Raw genomic sequence first — 16,909 nt, 5'->3', positions numbered from 1 at the left:
AGGCTGCTGAGCGAGTCCCTTTTGGTACATATGCAGGAGCCTCAAATCAGAGAGGGGGGTGGATGGCGCCGCGTCACGCAGCAGGGACCCGGGTCTCCGGGCCCTTGTGGCACTACCCTATGAATGGGTGTGATGCGGTGCCCTTGGCTGTCACTTCACCTTTCTGAGCCTCAGTTTCCTCGGCTGTAAAATGGGGCTGATGGATTAACAACAATGTAGATAAAACACTTAGTTCAGTGCCGAGCACTGTGAGGCGTCAGTGGTCCGTACGTAGTCTTAATGCTACTATAAATGCTGTTCAGAACCTTCTGCCCTGCTTCTTCCCAGTATTTGATACAGTTTCTTGTTGAACAAATGACACCCAATCAACCGGTTTCAAAGCCAGAGGCTCAGGATCCTTTACCCTCCTCCGCCGCTCCCCTCTCTTCTGGCTGGCTGGAACACTCAAGCCTCACCCTCAGCCTGGTTTTGACCCCTGCCCCCAGCCCATCTCTGCCTTCTCGGCGCCAAGCCTGCACCATCTCTCTTCCAGGAGCCACCCGGGGACAGTTTCCGTTCTGCAGCCGCAGCTGGTTAACCCCTCCCCAAGCGCTTTGGGAAAGCAGAGTGGGAAGGGCCCTGCATCACCCAGGCCAAGGCTGGGGGGCAGAGGTGCAGTGTAAGCTCCTGGAACTGCCCCTAGAGAGCTAGGACAACAAGACTTCTGCAGAGGCAGAAGGAAACAGGCAGGCCTGGTCCACAGCCCGCAAGCGGTCGGTGGAGTCGGAGGGAGGCTGGACTGACTCGGGGCGGGGGGGCGGGGGGGGGTTGCGCCCCTCCCCTAGCTCTTCACCTGCTCTTGCTGAGCCTCCGTTTTCAGGTTTATAAAAGGAAGGGGATGGATTGATGTCAGAGGTTTCTACTATATTATAGGATTAAAAGAAGGGATTTGGGAGCAGACAGACCTCGGTTTAAATCCCAGCTTCACCACTTACCAGCTGTGGGACCTCTAGTGAGTTCTACCTCACCAAGCTTTAGTTTTCTTACTCATAAAATGAGAAGAATATTAGCACCTAAGATTACCTAAGGGGAGGGGGGCTAAGTTAGGTAATTCGGGTGAGATACTCAGTCCACAGCTAGCACATTGGAATTGTTGTTGTTATTCTATGATTAGCAGACAAGAAGGCCAGTCGGTAAATAGTTCATTGGGAGGGCATGGCTTGAGAAATTAATTCGTTCATTCTTTAACTCAACAAATACTTAGGATTTGCGTGGGCAAGACATAGAGCAGAGGAGCAGGAAGGCACCAGCAGGCTGGGGTCAAATCGACATGCTTATTCTAGCTGTGGGATGTGGATCCATTACTTCTCTTCTTTGGGTCTCACTCCCTCATCTGTGGGATGGTAAGCATAATCTTTACCTCCAGAGTTGGCCTAAGGCTTAAGAGAGTTCAGGTACACAATGGGCGATCAGTCTGTGGTTCCTTTCCCAGCTCTGCTAGTGCCCGGATCTATGATCTCAGGCAAGTCCTTGAATATACCAGGCATACTGTTTTGGATTCTGTGTCTCCCTCTCTCTCTGACCCTCCCCTGCTCACGCTCTCTCTCTCTCTCTCTCTCTCTCAGGGAAAAAAAATATACCAGGCACACTTCCACCCCAGGGCCTTTGCACTTGCTGTTCACGCAGCCTGGAACTCTCTACTTCCAAATACTTTCATGACTTGCTCTCTCATGCCCTTAATTTTTTAATTTTTATTTTTTAAATGGTTATTTATTTTTGAGAGAGCATGAGTAGGGGAGGGGTAAATAGAGATGGGGGACAGAGGATCCAAAGTGGGCTCTGTGCTGTTAGTGGCAAGCTGGACGTGCAATTCCAACTCATGAACTGTGAGATCATGACCTGAGCTGAAGTTGGGCAATCAACCAACTGAGCCACTCAGGCACCCCCTTTAATTTTTTTGTTTAAATGTCACCTTCTTAGTAAGGCCCTTCCCATCTTATTTAAAATGGTAACACCCTTTTCTGCCACAACACAAACATTCCCTATCTTCCTTCCAGGCCTATTTTTTCCCTCCGTAGCACTTACCATTCTTTGACATACTATCTTTTATTGAATATTCGTTTATTGTTTGTACCCCACCCCCCATCCCGTCCCCGGCATTGGAATGGTAAGCTCAGTTGTAACAGTGATTTTTATCTGTTGTGTTCAGTGTTATATCCCACGTACCTAGGAAAGTGTTTGGCTCATAGTAGGTGCTAAATAAATATTTGTGGAGTGAATTAATGAAAAAATGAAGCCTCTTCTCTCTGGGTCTGGCTCCATGCTATGCAGCTAAATAATTCTCAATAAATAATTGTACTGAGTGGCCATCATCCTCTCCATTTGCCAGATAATACTTTGTCTGGGTCAATCCTAAAGCCCTTTGCTTCTGACATTTTCTGCCAGGGCATCAGTTTCAGCTGGAGTGCCCAAATCTTTTGTTCCTGGGCCTGAGCTAAGCAGAATTTCTAGTTGGGGCTGTTCGGCTGTTGGGCCCACAATGGTTATTATGTCATTATTGGTAATTAGCACGTAGGCCCAGAGGATTGAGCTTTTTGTTTTTCAGCAGAAATCATAGCAGAAAGCTATGCCAGCCGGGGAAGCCCAGGCCTCAGGCAGCTTCCTCTGTAACTCCCCCACTTCCCAGCTATGGGTCTATGGCTCAGGCAGACCAAGATCGAGGTCAACTGCTGTCTTCCCCAAGTAGATATCCTGAAATTTCCTTCTCCACATCCTCAGCTCTCTGTCAGAGCCTGTGTTCAAGTCCCTGCTTAGCTTCTCAGGGATGTCACTACCTCTTGCTATGCCTCAGCTTTCTCATCTGGGAGGGATAAAGACGCCTACCTGGCCTCACTGGAAAAAGAGGCAGGATAGTGTAGTGGGCAAAGGACGGGGTTTCGGAGTCAGACAAACTTGGCTTCCCAGCTTTACCCCTCCCTAGCTATGACATTGGGCAAATTGCCTCATCTCTCTGACGTCCTTTTCCAAAGCTAAAAATGGGGTTAAAAAACAGTACCCCGCAGGGTTGTGAAAGTTAAATAAGAGAATGCAGGTAAGTACCCAGGCACCTCGTGAGTGAGCCGTACATCTTTGCTGGCATTAGTACAATGGCCATCGTGGAAATGCAGGCAATCTCTGAACCATAAGACGGGGACGAACAATAAAGCCAGGCAGATGTGGAGTTGAATCTCAACTTGGACACTTAGTAGCTGGGTGATCATGAGTCAGTTTTTTGCTTCCTCATCTGTAAAATGGGAATTATGGTCATGCTTCCTTCAAGGAACTATAGTGATGGTTCAGTGACATATTGCAATTAAAAGTACTTGGTACACGGTGTTTGGCATGTTCCCCCCATGTTATAGATAAGGAAGAGGGGAGAAGTGACTTGCTTAGACTCATGCAGCATTGCCGTGGTGGAACTTTGACTTGAACCCAGGTCTGGCTGCCTCAAAAGCCCACATTCTTTTTACTTCCTCTTACCATCACCCATTTATGGCAGGATGATAATGATGATTGTTCTTATTGTTACGGGACGTCTCCTTCATTCCGTGATCGCCCGTGACTACAGGAAGGAGGCGCTCAGTCTGGCCTGCTTCCCTGTGGCTCCCCCTTTGCCCTCTCCGAGCTGAGGCTTGTGCCAGGCTGACTTTCACAGGCTTAGAAGGGGCTAAGCTAGCTGGTGGCACTGAGTCTTTCCCCGTGTTTCTTGGGAAACCCTCTAAACCTAGAAGATACCTGGCCCTGAGGAGAGAGAATTAGTGGGTTAAGCTTGAGAGAGCTGGAGGCTTTGCTGGATCAGGGTCATCAGGCTCACTCCAGCTGGCGAGAGGAGGGGTTTGGGGAGGGTCACTGGAGGCCAGATCCTTGAGTCCCTCCTAGAATGACCCAGGGCTGTAGTCAGAAGCAGCCACAACAGCCTTTTTCCCGGGGTCCTGGGACAGATGTTGGGATTGCTCATTCATATCATTTCCAAACTGCTTTTCTGAGAGTGATAGGAAAGCAGCGCAGAGCAGAGGACAGTGGCGTCAGACAGACCTAGCTGAAGCTGTGTGCGGTTGTGAAAATCAGCTCACATTTCTAGGCTGGTTTTTGTCAACTGCAATTGAGGGTAATATTATTTGGTAGGATTGCTATGAGTCTTAATGCAATAAATGCATATAAAGTACTTACTATGGGCCTGGCACATGGTAAATGCCTAATAAATGCTGTTGTCATTATTTTTATTAATAAATTATTCTAGGGGCAGCTGGGTGGCTCAGTCAGTTAAGCGTCTGACTTCGGATCAGGCCGTGATCTCACAGTTCGTGGGTTCCAGCCCTGCATCGGGCTCCAGGCTGGCATTTCAGAGCCTGGAGCCTGCTTCAGATTCTGTGTCTCCCTCTCTCTCTCTCTCTGACCCTCCGCGGCTCATGCTCAGTCTGTCTCTCTCTATCAAATTAATAAAATAAATAAATAAATAAATGATCTCTACGGGCCCTTCCAGCTCAGACATTCCTAGGTTTTTATGGCTGTAGAATTTAGCCGGGATTGCAGCTTTGGAAGGGAACTGTGGGTGGGCTCAGAAGAAGACAGGGAATAGAATCCTGTAGTAGGGGTCGAAGACTTGCATTCAACTTTGGGCTCTGCCACTCTTTGCTGTGTGACTGTGGACAAATCCCTTCCAGTTTCTGTACCCATTTCCCAATCTGTTTAAAAGTTAGCAGCTTGGCTTGATGATCTCTAAGGGCCTATCCAGTTCTAAGATTTTGCGAAGCCAGAGGCCTAGAGGAGGGTCTTAGCTACCGTCTATGGAGTCCTCTTTTATATTTTCAACTTCCTTTGCTTCTGCCCCTTGTTTCTTGGACTGTCTCCACAGCAGAAAGGATATAACTTGCCAACCCCAATGGATGTATTTCAATCACGTTTTTTGTTCTTATTGTGCTTTAGGACTGAACTTGATGCAATTATTATAAGCAAGGCACATTGTGTCAAAGAGGTCAAAGCCTGCTCTGTGTTTTCAAATACGAAAGATAAGTTATTGTATAAAATAACTGCATATGCTGATCTCTTTTGGCTTTATCTCAAAAATGACCAGAACGGGCAGGCTTGTAGTTAAAAAAATATGTTGCACTCAATGCATCCTAAAAAAAAATAATCCTGAGTGTGATTAGATAAAAGGATGTTTGTTGAGGGGCGCCTGGGTGGCTCTGCTGGTTAAGCATCTGATGTCGGCTCAGGTCATGATCTCACAGCTCGTGAGTTCAAGCCCTGCATCGGGCTCTGTGCTGACAGCGCAGAGCCTGGAGCCTGCTTCGGATTCTATGTCTCCCTCTCTCTCTACCCCTCCACTGCTTGTGCTCTGTCTCTCTCTCAAAAAAAAAAAAGATAAAAAAAAAGAGGATGTTTGTTGAATATAAAAGATAAAAATATGGGAAATAACCTAAATGCCCAACATTTAGATTCAACTAAATGATGGTATATCCACTTGAGAGCAGTGTTAAAAATGGTGATTCAAATGTCACAATACAGTATATTATTAGGTGGAAAAACTCAGTTCCAAAACAGTATGATCTAAAAACAAAACAAAAAAACCCCCACATTAGGTTGAACTATATGCTGTGGCTGCTATTTGACCGTTTTTAACTTATAAAATCAGCAATTTCATATGACTTAATTTAATACACATAAAAAAGTATATGTATGACAAAAGGTATTAAGAAGGGAAGTCCCCCACCAAAATATTGATGGTGGTTATTTTTTAAATGTTTTTTAATTTATTTCTGAGAGAGAGAGAGACAGCGTGAACAGGGGAGGGTCAGAGAGAGAGGGGGACACAGAATCTGAAGCAGACTCCAGACTCTGAGCTGTCAGTACAGAGCCTGATGTGGGGCTCAAACCCACAAACCATGAGTTCATGACCTGAGCTGAAGTTAGATGCTTAACTGACTGAGCCACCCAGGTGCCCCTGGTTATTTTTTTTTTAATAAAAATTTTTTTTAAATGTTTATTTTTGAGAGAGAGAGAAAGAGAGAGAGCGCATGTGCATGCATGCCCTCGTGGGGGAGGGGCAGGGAGAGAGGGAGACACAGAACCCAAAGCAGTCTCCAGGCTCTGAGCTATCAGCACAGACCCCGCTGCAGGGCTCAAACTCACAGATGTGAGATCATGACCTGAGCCAAAGTTGAATGTTAACCAACTGAGCCACCTAGGTGCCCCCCCCCTTTTTTTAAATGTTTATTTATTTATTTTCGAGAGAGAGTGTGTGTGCACAGAAGTGGAGGTGGGGGCAGAGAGAGAGAGAGAGAGAGCGAGCGGAGAGAATCCCAAGCAGGCTCCTCGCTTCAGTGCAGAGCCTGAGGCTGGGCTCAAACCCTTGAACTGTGAGGATCCTGAACTGAACTGAAATCAAGATTCAGATGCTGAACCAGCTGAGCCACCCAGTCATCCTGTTGCTGGTTATTTCTGATTGATGGTTTATGATGATTTAATTTTTTCTTTTTATTGAACTATATTTTTTTCCTTTTTTTTTTTTTGAAGATTTTATTTTTACTAAATCTCTACACCCAGCATGGGACTCGAACTCACAACCCCAAGATCAAGAGTATCACACTCCACTGCCTGAGCTAGCCAGGCGCCCTTTATTTAACTATATTTTCTACAACCAATTCAAATACTACTACTAAAAATAATTGCCTACAAAGTCATACCATCGAATGAATAGTAATTTTCCTGCCTTTTCATAGCTTGTTTACCATTTGTATTTAAAAGTTCTAAATGACTGCAATTTTATGACCACGGGCAGAATGGAAAGACGATTCTTCATGTACTTTTATTACGAGGATTGGTTTTTATTCAATAGTGACTGTTTAGAACACTTTCCTGGTGGGCCCAGCTTTTCAAAGCCCTCTTCATCTCTTGCCACTCCCCACAACAGACAAATATTTTCCATGAGCCCTATCACTGGGGCGTAAGGCCAGCTGTGTCCCTAATCCGCCCACGTCCCAGATTTGGGAATGGTTCGACTTCTAACTGTTCCCCCACTCTCTCTCCCAATCTCATCTCTTCCAGGTCATCGGAGGCCCCATCTAACCCTCCCTGGCCTTTCCCACTGGTCACTAACTAATTTCACCATCTAATTTCGCCCTTTTCCGTGCAGCTGGTGTTTGAGCTCAGTTTGCAATCGGAGAGGATTAAGACCCTTTCATGCTGTCTTTTTTCTTTTTTTTCCTTAGTGCCCTTGACCGCTCCAGGGGCTGACAGGCAGCTAGCAGGGCCTGTATTCCCTAGGAAGGAACAGGAGGGGTGGTGGAGGAGGCAGTGGCGGGCTCAGCTGGCAGGCGGGATCGAGATGGTCCCTAGAGACCCCAACCTGGGGCTTGGAGCACAGCACAGCACAGCCGCCATCCAGATGTGAGCATGGAGCAGGCAGGGAGGGAGCTGAGTTTCTGGGTAGAAAATTAGCCTCAGGGATGGTACTTGGGACCTTTACCCTTGGAACCCAGCGGTTGCCTCTGCAGGGTGAACTAGACCTGGATGTCTGGTTTGTGAAGGAGTCTTCCGAGAGGGCAGATGGGCATATATATGGGTATGGGTAGTTTCTCTGCCTTCAGATTGGACATTACTTAGCCCCCACTATCTACTATGTGGTAGTACATAGTAGCCCCCTGCTATACTCAGGGATTGAGCACTTTGCCTAATAGGTGATGGGGTATAACCTAATTAATAACAAAACCAGTCATGCATGCATAGTGCTTTACAAAGTCCTTTCCTATCCAGGCTGAGAATTAAAAACGAAGACTGGAATTCAGGTCTTTGATATTCTTTTTTTCCTTTTCTCCAAATGTTTATTTTTGAGATGGGGGGGAGGGCAGGAAGGGAAGGAGAAGGGGCAGAGAGAGAAGGAGACAGAGAATCCTAAGCAGGCTCAGCGATGTGGGGCTAGAATTCACAAACTGTGAGATGGTGACCTGAGCTAAAATTAACCCACTGAGCCACTCAGGCACCCCTGGTCTTTGATATTCTAAAGCCTATGCCAACAGTTTTTTTGGGGGTGTTGGACAGCACTCTGAATAGGAGAGTGGTTTATACCTGCCTTAGTGCAGCTGTTTTTTCCTAGCCCAAAACTCCTACTTTTTTTTCAGTTACTAAATACTACACACTCCCTGCACCCAAACAAGTCTATTTAAATATGATGTGTCATTGGCTAGCGCTTCATGGCATAGAGAATATTCGTTTTGATGAATCTGAATTTGCTGGATAACAGTGGTGGTGGCTAGCCACCAATCTGGTGATTGATATTCACATATCAGAGCTCCAGGTCTGATATAAAGGAAGCATGTGAGGCACAGGCATAGTAGGGCTAGAGCTCCCTGGATCAAGTGTATGGCTTAACCTGAGAACCTGAGGCAGGGGACCAGAATATTAAAGAATTGGTGCTTCACCCCTAGTACACAGAATGACTTTGGCCAAGTCAAGCTACTTAGTAAGATGACCTCACTAAGCTTCCGCTTCCTTATATATAAGGGGGGGCATAATTTGTTCACTTGTTTGTCAAATATGTTTTGAGTATGCAGTATTCTGAGAGATGAATAAGAGGGACAAAATCCCCATCTTGGAGCTTGCCGTTTAGTGGGTCTAAAACTGCAACCATTTATTGAGAGGAGCAATAAGTAAATATATAGAAAGCCAGGAGGAAGTAAAGGCTGTGAAGCAGATTAAAGCAGGGCAAGGTGAAAATAAAATCTTCCAAAAAAGTGGGGGGAGGGCACCTGGCTGGCTCAGTTGGCAGAGCATGTGACTCATGGTCTTGGGGTTGTGAGTTTGAGCCCCATGTTGGGTGTAAAGATTACTTAAAAACAAAACCTTAAAAAAAAAATAAATCAGGGCAAGGGTGTGTGGGTGGAGGCTGTTTCAGATCGGGTAGTCAGGTAGTTCTCCAGTGGTTCACTTAGGATGTTTCAGACAGATAATTCATGTAATGTGCTCAGCTCAGTGTTGACAATTGAGAGCTTAACAAACATAGTATTATGTCAGCCTGCTCCACACGTCTCAGTCCATATTTTAGTCTCCGAATAGCAGTAATAATTAACGCTTATGTAGGTGTTACAATGAGTGAGGCATTATTCTAAGCCCATTACATATTTTAACTGATTTACTTCTTATAATAACTCTTATGAGGCAGGAACTATGATTATCTCCTTTTATGGGGTTAGAAACTGTCACATAGAAGTCCAAACAATGAGGGAGGGCTGGAGGCAGAGAATTGAACCCAGGTGTCTGTTTCTAGAGGCTGAGCTGAGATGGGAGGGGCCTATGATCAGATACCCGAGACGGTGAAGCTGGCAATAGGCAGTTTCTGATGTCAGATTGCCTGGCTCCTTATCCTGGCAGGTCTAAGCCTCTCTGCTTCAGTTTCTTCATCTCTAAAAGGGGAATACCAGAACCTAATTTACCTCATAGGGACCGTGCTTAAAACATGAACCTTCGTGCTGCTCTGTGGGGTCCCAGCCTGTTGAGAGAGCAGCCTGGCAGCGAGTGTGAAGGGTCAAGGGGCCTCCGAAACTTCTAAAGGGAATTAAAGGCACATCAGGCAGTTGTCAGAGCAACCCTAAGTTCAGCTGGAGCCCACACCTCGGAAGCTAGGTTGTTATGATTTTGAGGGTGCCAGGGTGGAATTAGGAGACCCTTAAGTGCAAAAGACAGGTGAAATCTCGGCATAGCCACAACATTCGGCTTCCGTTTCAGGCCTTACACAGCTGTCAGGAGAGGTGAGGCTTCCACGAATGTCAGGGTTGGAATGGCGCCTAGAGATCATCGAATTAATAGATGGGTAAACTGAACCCCCCAAAAGCTGAGTGGCTTACCCAAGGTCATGAGGTGCATTAGTAGGCAGTCAGCTGCTGCCGCCTGACAGCAGCCTCGGCTTTCCTTGAGGCTTTCGAATCCCGGCCTCTTACCTGGGCTTCCTCCGCGCGGAAAGGGCCTCACCACGGTGCCGGGCACTAGCTACCCCATTCCCCACGTGGGTGCTGCAGGAGCCCGGAACACCGGGACTCCAGGGCGAGTTCGATTTGCGCTTGCGCACACGCGGCCAGCTCCTTGCATTTCCCCCCCTCTTTATCTTCCCCCCTCCACTGCCCTTACCGGCCTTGAGGAGGGGGGGGAAACTAGAGGAGCCCAGAACTTGGCCTCAGCCAATGGGCTCACGGGCCGCGGGCCCGGCCCCCTCCCTCCCTCAGTAGCCGACCAATAGAAATTTACTACAATGTTGTGGCGAACGGGGGGGGAGGGGCGCGCGCGGGCTGGCTGGCTGCGGGCCGGGCGGCCTCGCCTCGCAGAGGGAAGGCGGGAGGGCGCGCGCCGGGGCCGCCTGCTCGTTCACTCGCTCGCTCGCTCGCTCCCTCCCTCCGCCGGTGGGTTAGTCAGTCAGTCCGCCAGCAGCCGGCGGGCCCGCGAGCCGCAGAGGGCCGGAGTCTCGGCGCCGGCGCCTTCTCCTGCCATTGTTCGTCCGGCGGCTGCAGCGGCGGGCTCGGGAGCCCGGGCCCCGGGGCCACCGGTGAGGCGCGGCGGCGGCGGCGGCGGCGCGAGAGCGGGGTTGGGGGGCGCGGAACTGTCCCCGAGGGGACGGTCCAGGCGGCCGCGGCGCCGCCGCAGCCTCTTTGTCTGCAGCCCCCCGCAGGCCCCGGGCCGGGGGCGCGGGCTGCGGGGCCTCCGCGCGCCGGAGGCGGAGGGGCTGGAGCCCAGACGCGGCCGGCCCGAGGAGGAAGAGGCGGGGGCTGCGCGGAGGGAGGGCTGCAAAGTTGGGCTTTGGGGTCCGTTTTTGACGAGGTCTGCCAATCACTGTCCGCGAGCAGGAGCCTTGGAAGGAAACCAAATGGAGGAGGATTGCGGGTTCCGGGCGGTGAAGGTGTTGGGTGCAGCCGCAGAGCAGTTTCTTCGTGACGGGGTGGCTGGGCCGTCTGGAGAAGTCTGGCACGATCTGAGGGCTGGAGGGGAGCCCTGCAAGGGCCGGGAGACCTTCCCGCCGGAGACGCCCGCTTCGTTCAAGGGGTCCCCCGACCCCGGGGGCCGGGGGTGAGTGGGTGGGGGCTCTGCCGCGCTCGCTCCCTGTAGCCTTCGCGGTTCCCAGGTAACCAAAGGGTTAAATCTATTCTCTCAGCATCGTGACCTCCTTTTTCAGTTCTTGCATCTGTCGGCTTGGAACTATTTCCTCCTGCTTGCTGGGCTCCTTCTACCTGTGGGGAGGCTGGATGCAGGCTCGCCCTCCGAGCTGCACCACCCGGCGATTGTTCCGGGTGGGGGCCTGCCCGACCGGGTCCCGGCTCCCCAGGAACCCGCGTTCTCCCGAGAGAAAGTGATCTCACGTGCAGCAGATTGCTGACGGATTGGTTTCTGGCCACATGATAGCCTCTGTCATCCTGTTGTTCTCTAACTGAGCCCTAGCAGAAATGTCTAGTCTGTGGGGACTTGTTTTTTGGCATGTACTGCTGATTAGGAGATAGGGGTTTGTTTTGGGGTGTGTGTGTGTGTGTGTGTGTGTGTGTGTGTGTGTGTGTTTTAAGAGATGCTGAGCCTTTTTTTAGTAGTCTGGGTGATTTCACAGCTGCTATTTTGTTCAGGCTGTTTTTAGGGAAAATTGCAAGAAATGGTTATGTCTTGTGTCTTGGATATTATTATAGAGGGATTTGTGCTCTCTTGAGGATATACTATATATGCTGTTACTCACTACTGTTTTCTGTATTCTCAACCCTGGCAAAAATTTTAGTTTGCTTATGCTTTTAATCAAGCAGATTATCATAGTCCCCCTTACTTTTCATGGAAACTTGATGTACTCTTCATTTCCCTTTTCTGTAGATTGGAAACATCGTAAGTTCTTTGCCAGCTGTACAATTTTTGGCTTTGCAAAACAGTTTCTTGGGGTGTTATAATCCACGTGGAGTACATAGCAGAATATGTGGCAGTCAGCACTCAATAAAGGACAGATAAGAAAATGGGTATAACTGAAAATAAGATTGCCTTGCAATCAAGGTACAAATTCAGAGTGCTTTCTACAAGAAAGTTACAATTAAGGTAAAGAACAGAAGTTGTTCAAATCTCTGGGGAAACCAAAGTTGGGTATATTTTTGGCACTATTAATGGTGAACTCACTGGCAGACTCAAACTCCATGTGCTAACCTTCTGTAAGGTTTTATTTTATTTTTTATTTTTTGTAATGTTTTATTTATTTATTTATTTTTTTAATTTTTGAGAGAGAGAGAGAGAGAGAGAGACAGCCAGCGTGAGCAGGGGAGGGTCAGAGAGAGAGGGAGACACAGAATCCAAAGACAGGCTCCAGGCTCTGAACTAGCTGTCAGCACAGAGTCCGATGGGGCACTCGAACCATGAGATCATGACCTGAGCCAAAGTGGGAAGCTTAAGCGACTGAGCCACCCTGGCGCCCCAGTGTGCTAACCGTCTGATTTCTCTCTCTTCTAGAGAGAGATAATTGAATTCAGGCTTGGAAATAATGTTTTTAATTTTTAGGCCTGGCCAAAATTCTCCCAACATTTATACCAGTGCTTTATGCCAAATGTCTTATAGATAAGTCCCCAATCTACCTTTCCACCTTTATTCTCCTTATTGCTTGTATTTTTCAACCAAGAAGAACTCATGCTTTCCCTTTGGCCATGAGGTTCCATCTATGCTTGTCATATATATTCTTCCGAACTGTTTTCAAGTCTTTTACCTTAAAAAATGCTCCATATATTAGTAATTTGAAGTATGGGGGAAAAGTTCCATATATGGAAGGAACTTGATGCAGTTTTTGTTTTGTTTTGAATTTGCTTAAGAGATTCATTTGTATGGCCAGCTAGTTGAATTTTCTTTAACTGGTGTTTGTTAAAAGGATTTAGGTCCTAAGTGTCCCATTGATATGTGTAGCCCTTCTTAGTAAGTAGATGATGGCCGATGATGGATTAGGAAAACTACTTAGGCTTCCATTCTACTCAGAGCTAAGAACTCCACCAGTTGATAAGTTTAAGTTTAATGCTTGGAAATTCTGGCTGTCAGCAAATAGACTAAGCTAATATAAATAGACTAAGCTAATCTAAGCTAATAGACCCATCTTTTAGGTAGGTCTCTGCCTTCTTTATGCCTCTCTTCTTTTTCTTGGTGGTCTAGGTCAGCATTTCCTTAATGTTTGTTAAACACTTATATTTGTTGTGTTCAAGTAGAAGATATGTTGAACAAACCTATGTTTTAAAGTAGGCTTATCCTCAAAATATAAAATAACAATATAATAATTTATATAATATTAGCAAAATAATACACAAATTTTCCTCTGTGCGTATTTAAAAGTGCTTTCATCTTTTCCCTTTTTTTGTTTTTCATGAAACACCTGTAAGTTAATATCTAAATTAGCAAATGATTTTAAATGATTCCTGTCTCATCTGAAAAAAGTGGTTGTGGTGTTTGTTGAGGTATGACCTATATATTTTTTCCTGTTCTTCTCTTTTGTCAGGTTTTTGCCCTACATTTAAAGTTCACCAGTGTGATGTTTTCTTGTGTGCAACTTGAGTTTAACATTTTTGGAAATGACAGAGCTAGACTTCCAACCCATTCTTCAGTTTTTATGGTCTTAATTTTAAACAAATTCATATTATGGGAGATGGTGTGCTTACAGCATTATTTGGTTTCCTTCCTACTTTTGTTAAGAAAGCTTCAGAGTTGGGGCGCCTGGGTGGCTCAGTCAGTTAAGTCTCTGACTTCAGCTCAGGTCATGATCTCGTGGTTCGTGGGTTCGAGCCCCGCTTTGGGCTCTGTGCTGACAGCTAGCTCAGAGCCTGAAGCCTGTTTCAGATTCTGTACCTCCCTCTCCTCTCCGACCCTCCCCTGCTCACGCTGTCTCTCTGTCTCTCAGAAATAAATAAAACATTAAAAAAAAAAAAAGAAAGAAAGAAAGCTTCAGAGTTAAGTCTGTCAGAAGTGTTGCCTAAAAGTCACAGGATCCTTGGGGCACCTGAGTGGCTCAGTTGGTTAAGTGTCCAACTTCAGCTCAGGTCATGATCTCACAGTCCGTGAGTTTGAGCCCTATGTGGGGCTCTGTGCTGACAGCTCAGAGCCTGGAGCCTGCTTGGAATTCTGTGTTTCTCTCTCTCTCTCTGCCCTTGCCCTGTTTGTACTCTGTCTCAAAAATAAGATAAAAACATTAAAAATGAAAGTCACAGAATTCTTGAATTCTCAGCAGGTGCTTTGATATGTGTACCCATAGATCATATCAAGAAAGTATGCTGTATTTTCCAAATGCTTTCTCTGCATCTATTGACAGGATCATGGGGTTCTTGTCCTTTATTTTATTGATGTGATGAGTCACATTGATTGTTTTGTGGATATTGAACCATCCCTGCATCCTAGGTATAGGTCGTGGTGAATAATTTTTTTAATGTATTATTGGATCCAGTTGGCTAATATCTTGTTGAGGATTTTTGCATCCATGTTCATCAGGGAAATTGGTCTGTAGTTCTCCTTTTTAGTGGGGTCTTTGTTTGGTTTTGGGAACAAGGTAATGTTGGCTTCATACAGAGAATTTGGAAGTTTTCCTTCCATTTCTATTTTTTGGAACAGCTTCAAGAGAATAGGTGTCAACTCTTCCTTAAATATTTGGTAGAATTCCCCTGGAAAGCCATCTGGCCCTGGACTCTTGTTTTTGGAAGATTTTTGATTACTAATTAGATTTTTTTACTGGTTATGGGTCTGTTCAAATTTTCTATTTCTTCCTGTTTCAGTTTTGGTAGATTATATGTTTCTAGGAATTTGGCTATTCCAGATTGCCCATTTTATTGGCATATAATTGCCTAATTGCTCATAATATTCTTTTTTTTTTTTTTTAATGTTTTATTTATTTCTAGGAGAGAGAGAGAGACAGCATGAGCAGGGGAAGGTCAGAGAGAGAGGGAGTAACAGACTCTGAAACAGGCTCCAGGCTCTGAGCTCACAGCACAGAGCCCGACGCGGGGCTCTAACCCATGAACCGCGAGATCACGACCTAAGCGAAAGTCGGACGCTTAACCGACTAAGCCACCCAGGCGCCCCATTGCTCATAATATTCTCATTATTGTTTTTATTTCTGCTGTGTTGGTTGTGATCTCTCTTCTTTCATTCTTGGTTTTATTTATTTGGGTCCTTTCCTTTTTCTTTTTGATCAAACTGGCTAGTGGTTTATCAATTTTGTTAATTCTTTCAAAGAACCAGCTTCTGGTTTCATTGATCTGTCCTATTGTTTTGATAACATTGATTTCTGCTCTAATCTCTATTATTTCCTATCTTCTGCTGGTTTGGGGTTTTATTTGCGGTTCTTTTTCCAGCTCTTTAAGGTGTAAGGTTAGGTTGTGTATCTGAGACCTTTCTTCCTTCTATGGGAAGGCCTGGATTGCTATATACTTCCCTCTTATGACCACCTTGGCTGTATCCCAGAGGTTTTGGGCTGTGGTGTTACCATTTTCATTGGCTTCTATGTACTTTTTAATTTCCTCTTTAACTTCTTCATTAGCTCATTCATTCTGATGGTCTTTAGTCTCCAAGCATTTGTTATCTTTCCACATTTTTTTCTTGTGGTTGATTTCTAGTTTCATAGCATTGTTTTCTGAAAATATGCATGGTATGATCTTGATCTTGTTGTACTTGTTGAGGGCTGATTTGTGTCCCATAATGTGATCTGTGTACCCATGGATTGTAATTTAAAACATATGGTCTAGGGGCGCCTGTGTGGCTCAATTGGTTAGGCACCCCACTTTGACTCAGGACATGATCTCAAGGTTCATGGGTCTGAGCCCCGTGTCGGGCTCAGCTCAGAGCCTGGAGTCTGCTTCAGATTCTGTGTCTCCCCCTCTCTCTCTGCCCCTCCCCTGCTAATGCACACACTGTCTTTTTTCTTTCTCAAAAATAAATAAACTATAAAACATATCTAAATAGACATATGGTCCGGGGCGCCTGGGTGGCTTAGTTGGTTAAGCGTCCGACTTTCGCTTAGGTCATGATCTCGTGGTTTGTGGGTTCGTGCCCTGCTTCGGGCTCTGTGCTGACTGCCAGCTCAGAGCCTGGAGCCTGTTTCAGTCTGTGACTCCCTCTCTCTCTGACCCTCCCCTGCTCACGCTCTCTCTCTCTCCTAGAAGTAAATAAAAAAAAAACATTAAAAAAAATAAATAGACATATGGTCCATAATTTGTGATGTGAGTGATAGGGGTTGGATATATTGTTTTCTGAATGCCCAAATCCTATTTAATATTGGTGATCTGATTTTATAACTTTAGTGTATCAGTGGCCATGGGTTGCTGAATTTGGTTCTGATATCAAGAGGAGCATATGGTTAGACCACAGTCTGTTTCCTTGTTATCTAAGAAGCTGGCCAGCCCAAGTGCTGCCAGTGTATTTTTCCAGGAGTCTTATCATTTTCATGATTGGTCACATGGCAAATTCAGATGCAGATTCATCCCTACTTCTAAAGAACTTATTTTTTTCCTCTATTGCTTGAGAATGGAATCACCTTATTTTGTGAGCTAAACAATAATAATTTTAAGAACTTTTTTCTAATGACAACTTTACTGTTTTCTGTAACACCCCCAATGATGAAGAAACTTAAAGATTTTAAAAGAGGCCTCTGAATTTACCAGGTATGGGCCTTATTTATGTAGAGAATCTAGAATTATTAGGAGGTAATTGATTCCTTATATTTATAATAGTATTTCGTTGGAGAAAAGCCAGATTCCAAGAATATGTGTTAATCTTTGCTTTTTATTTAAGTTTGTTGGTATGTCATTGTGTCCTTTTTATGAGTGGATTCATGGTATGTTCAGTAAAATGCAGTGTAACACATACTCTGGTGTACACACTGGGTTAAATTAGTATTTTGATTTACTCTGCGGCTATATAATGAATA

General features: G+C 45.8%; 1 protein-coding gene across 21 annotated transcripts in view; it reads left to right on the top strand.

Annotated features, from left to right (window-relative positions):
• EPB41 (erythrocyte membrane protein band 4.1) overlaps positions 1-16,909 on the top strand; it is a 200,475-nt gene that overhangs the window by 9,963 nt on the left and 173,603 nt on the right. The window contains exon 1 of one of the 21 annotated variants that reach the window (XM_039231983.1): positions 10,354-10,552. The exons of the other annotated variants lie outside the window; for them this stretch is intronic. The gene's annotated coding sequence lies outside the window, so the exon portion shown is untranslated. Of the gene's footprint in view, positions 1-10,353; positions 10,553-16,909 lie in introns of those variants that run through there. 21 annotated transcript variants of the gene reach the window in all.

This window comes from Hyaena hyaena, unplaced genomic scaffold (assembly GCF_003009895.1).
Source record: "Hyaena hyaena isolate Hyena2069 unplaced genomic scaffold, ASM300989v1 scaffold_3, whole genome shotgun sequence".
In the NCBI taxonomy this organism is placed as follows: domain Eukaryota; kingdom Metazoa; phylum Chordata; class Mammalia; order Carnivora; family Hyaenidae; genus Hyaena; species Hyaena hyaena.
Note: the sequence above shows the minus strand (reverse complement) of the source record. Positions and strands in the feature narration are given on the sequence as shown.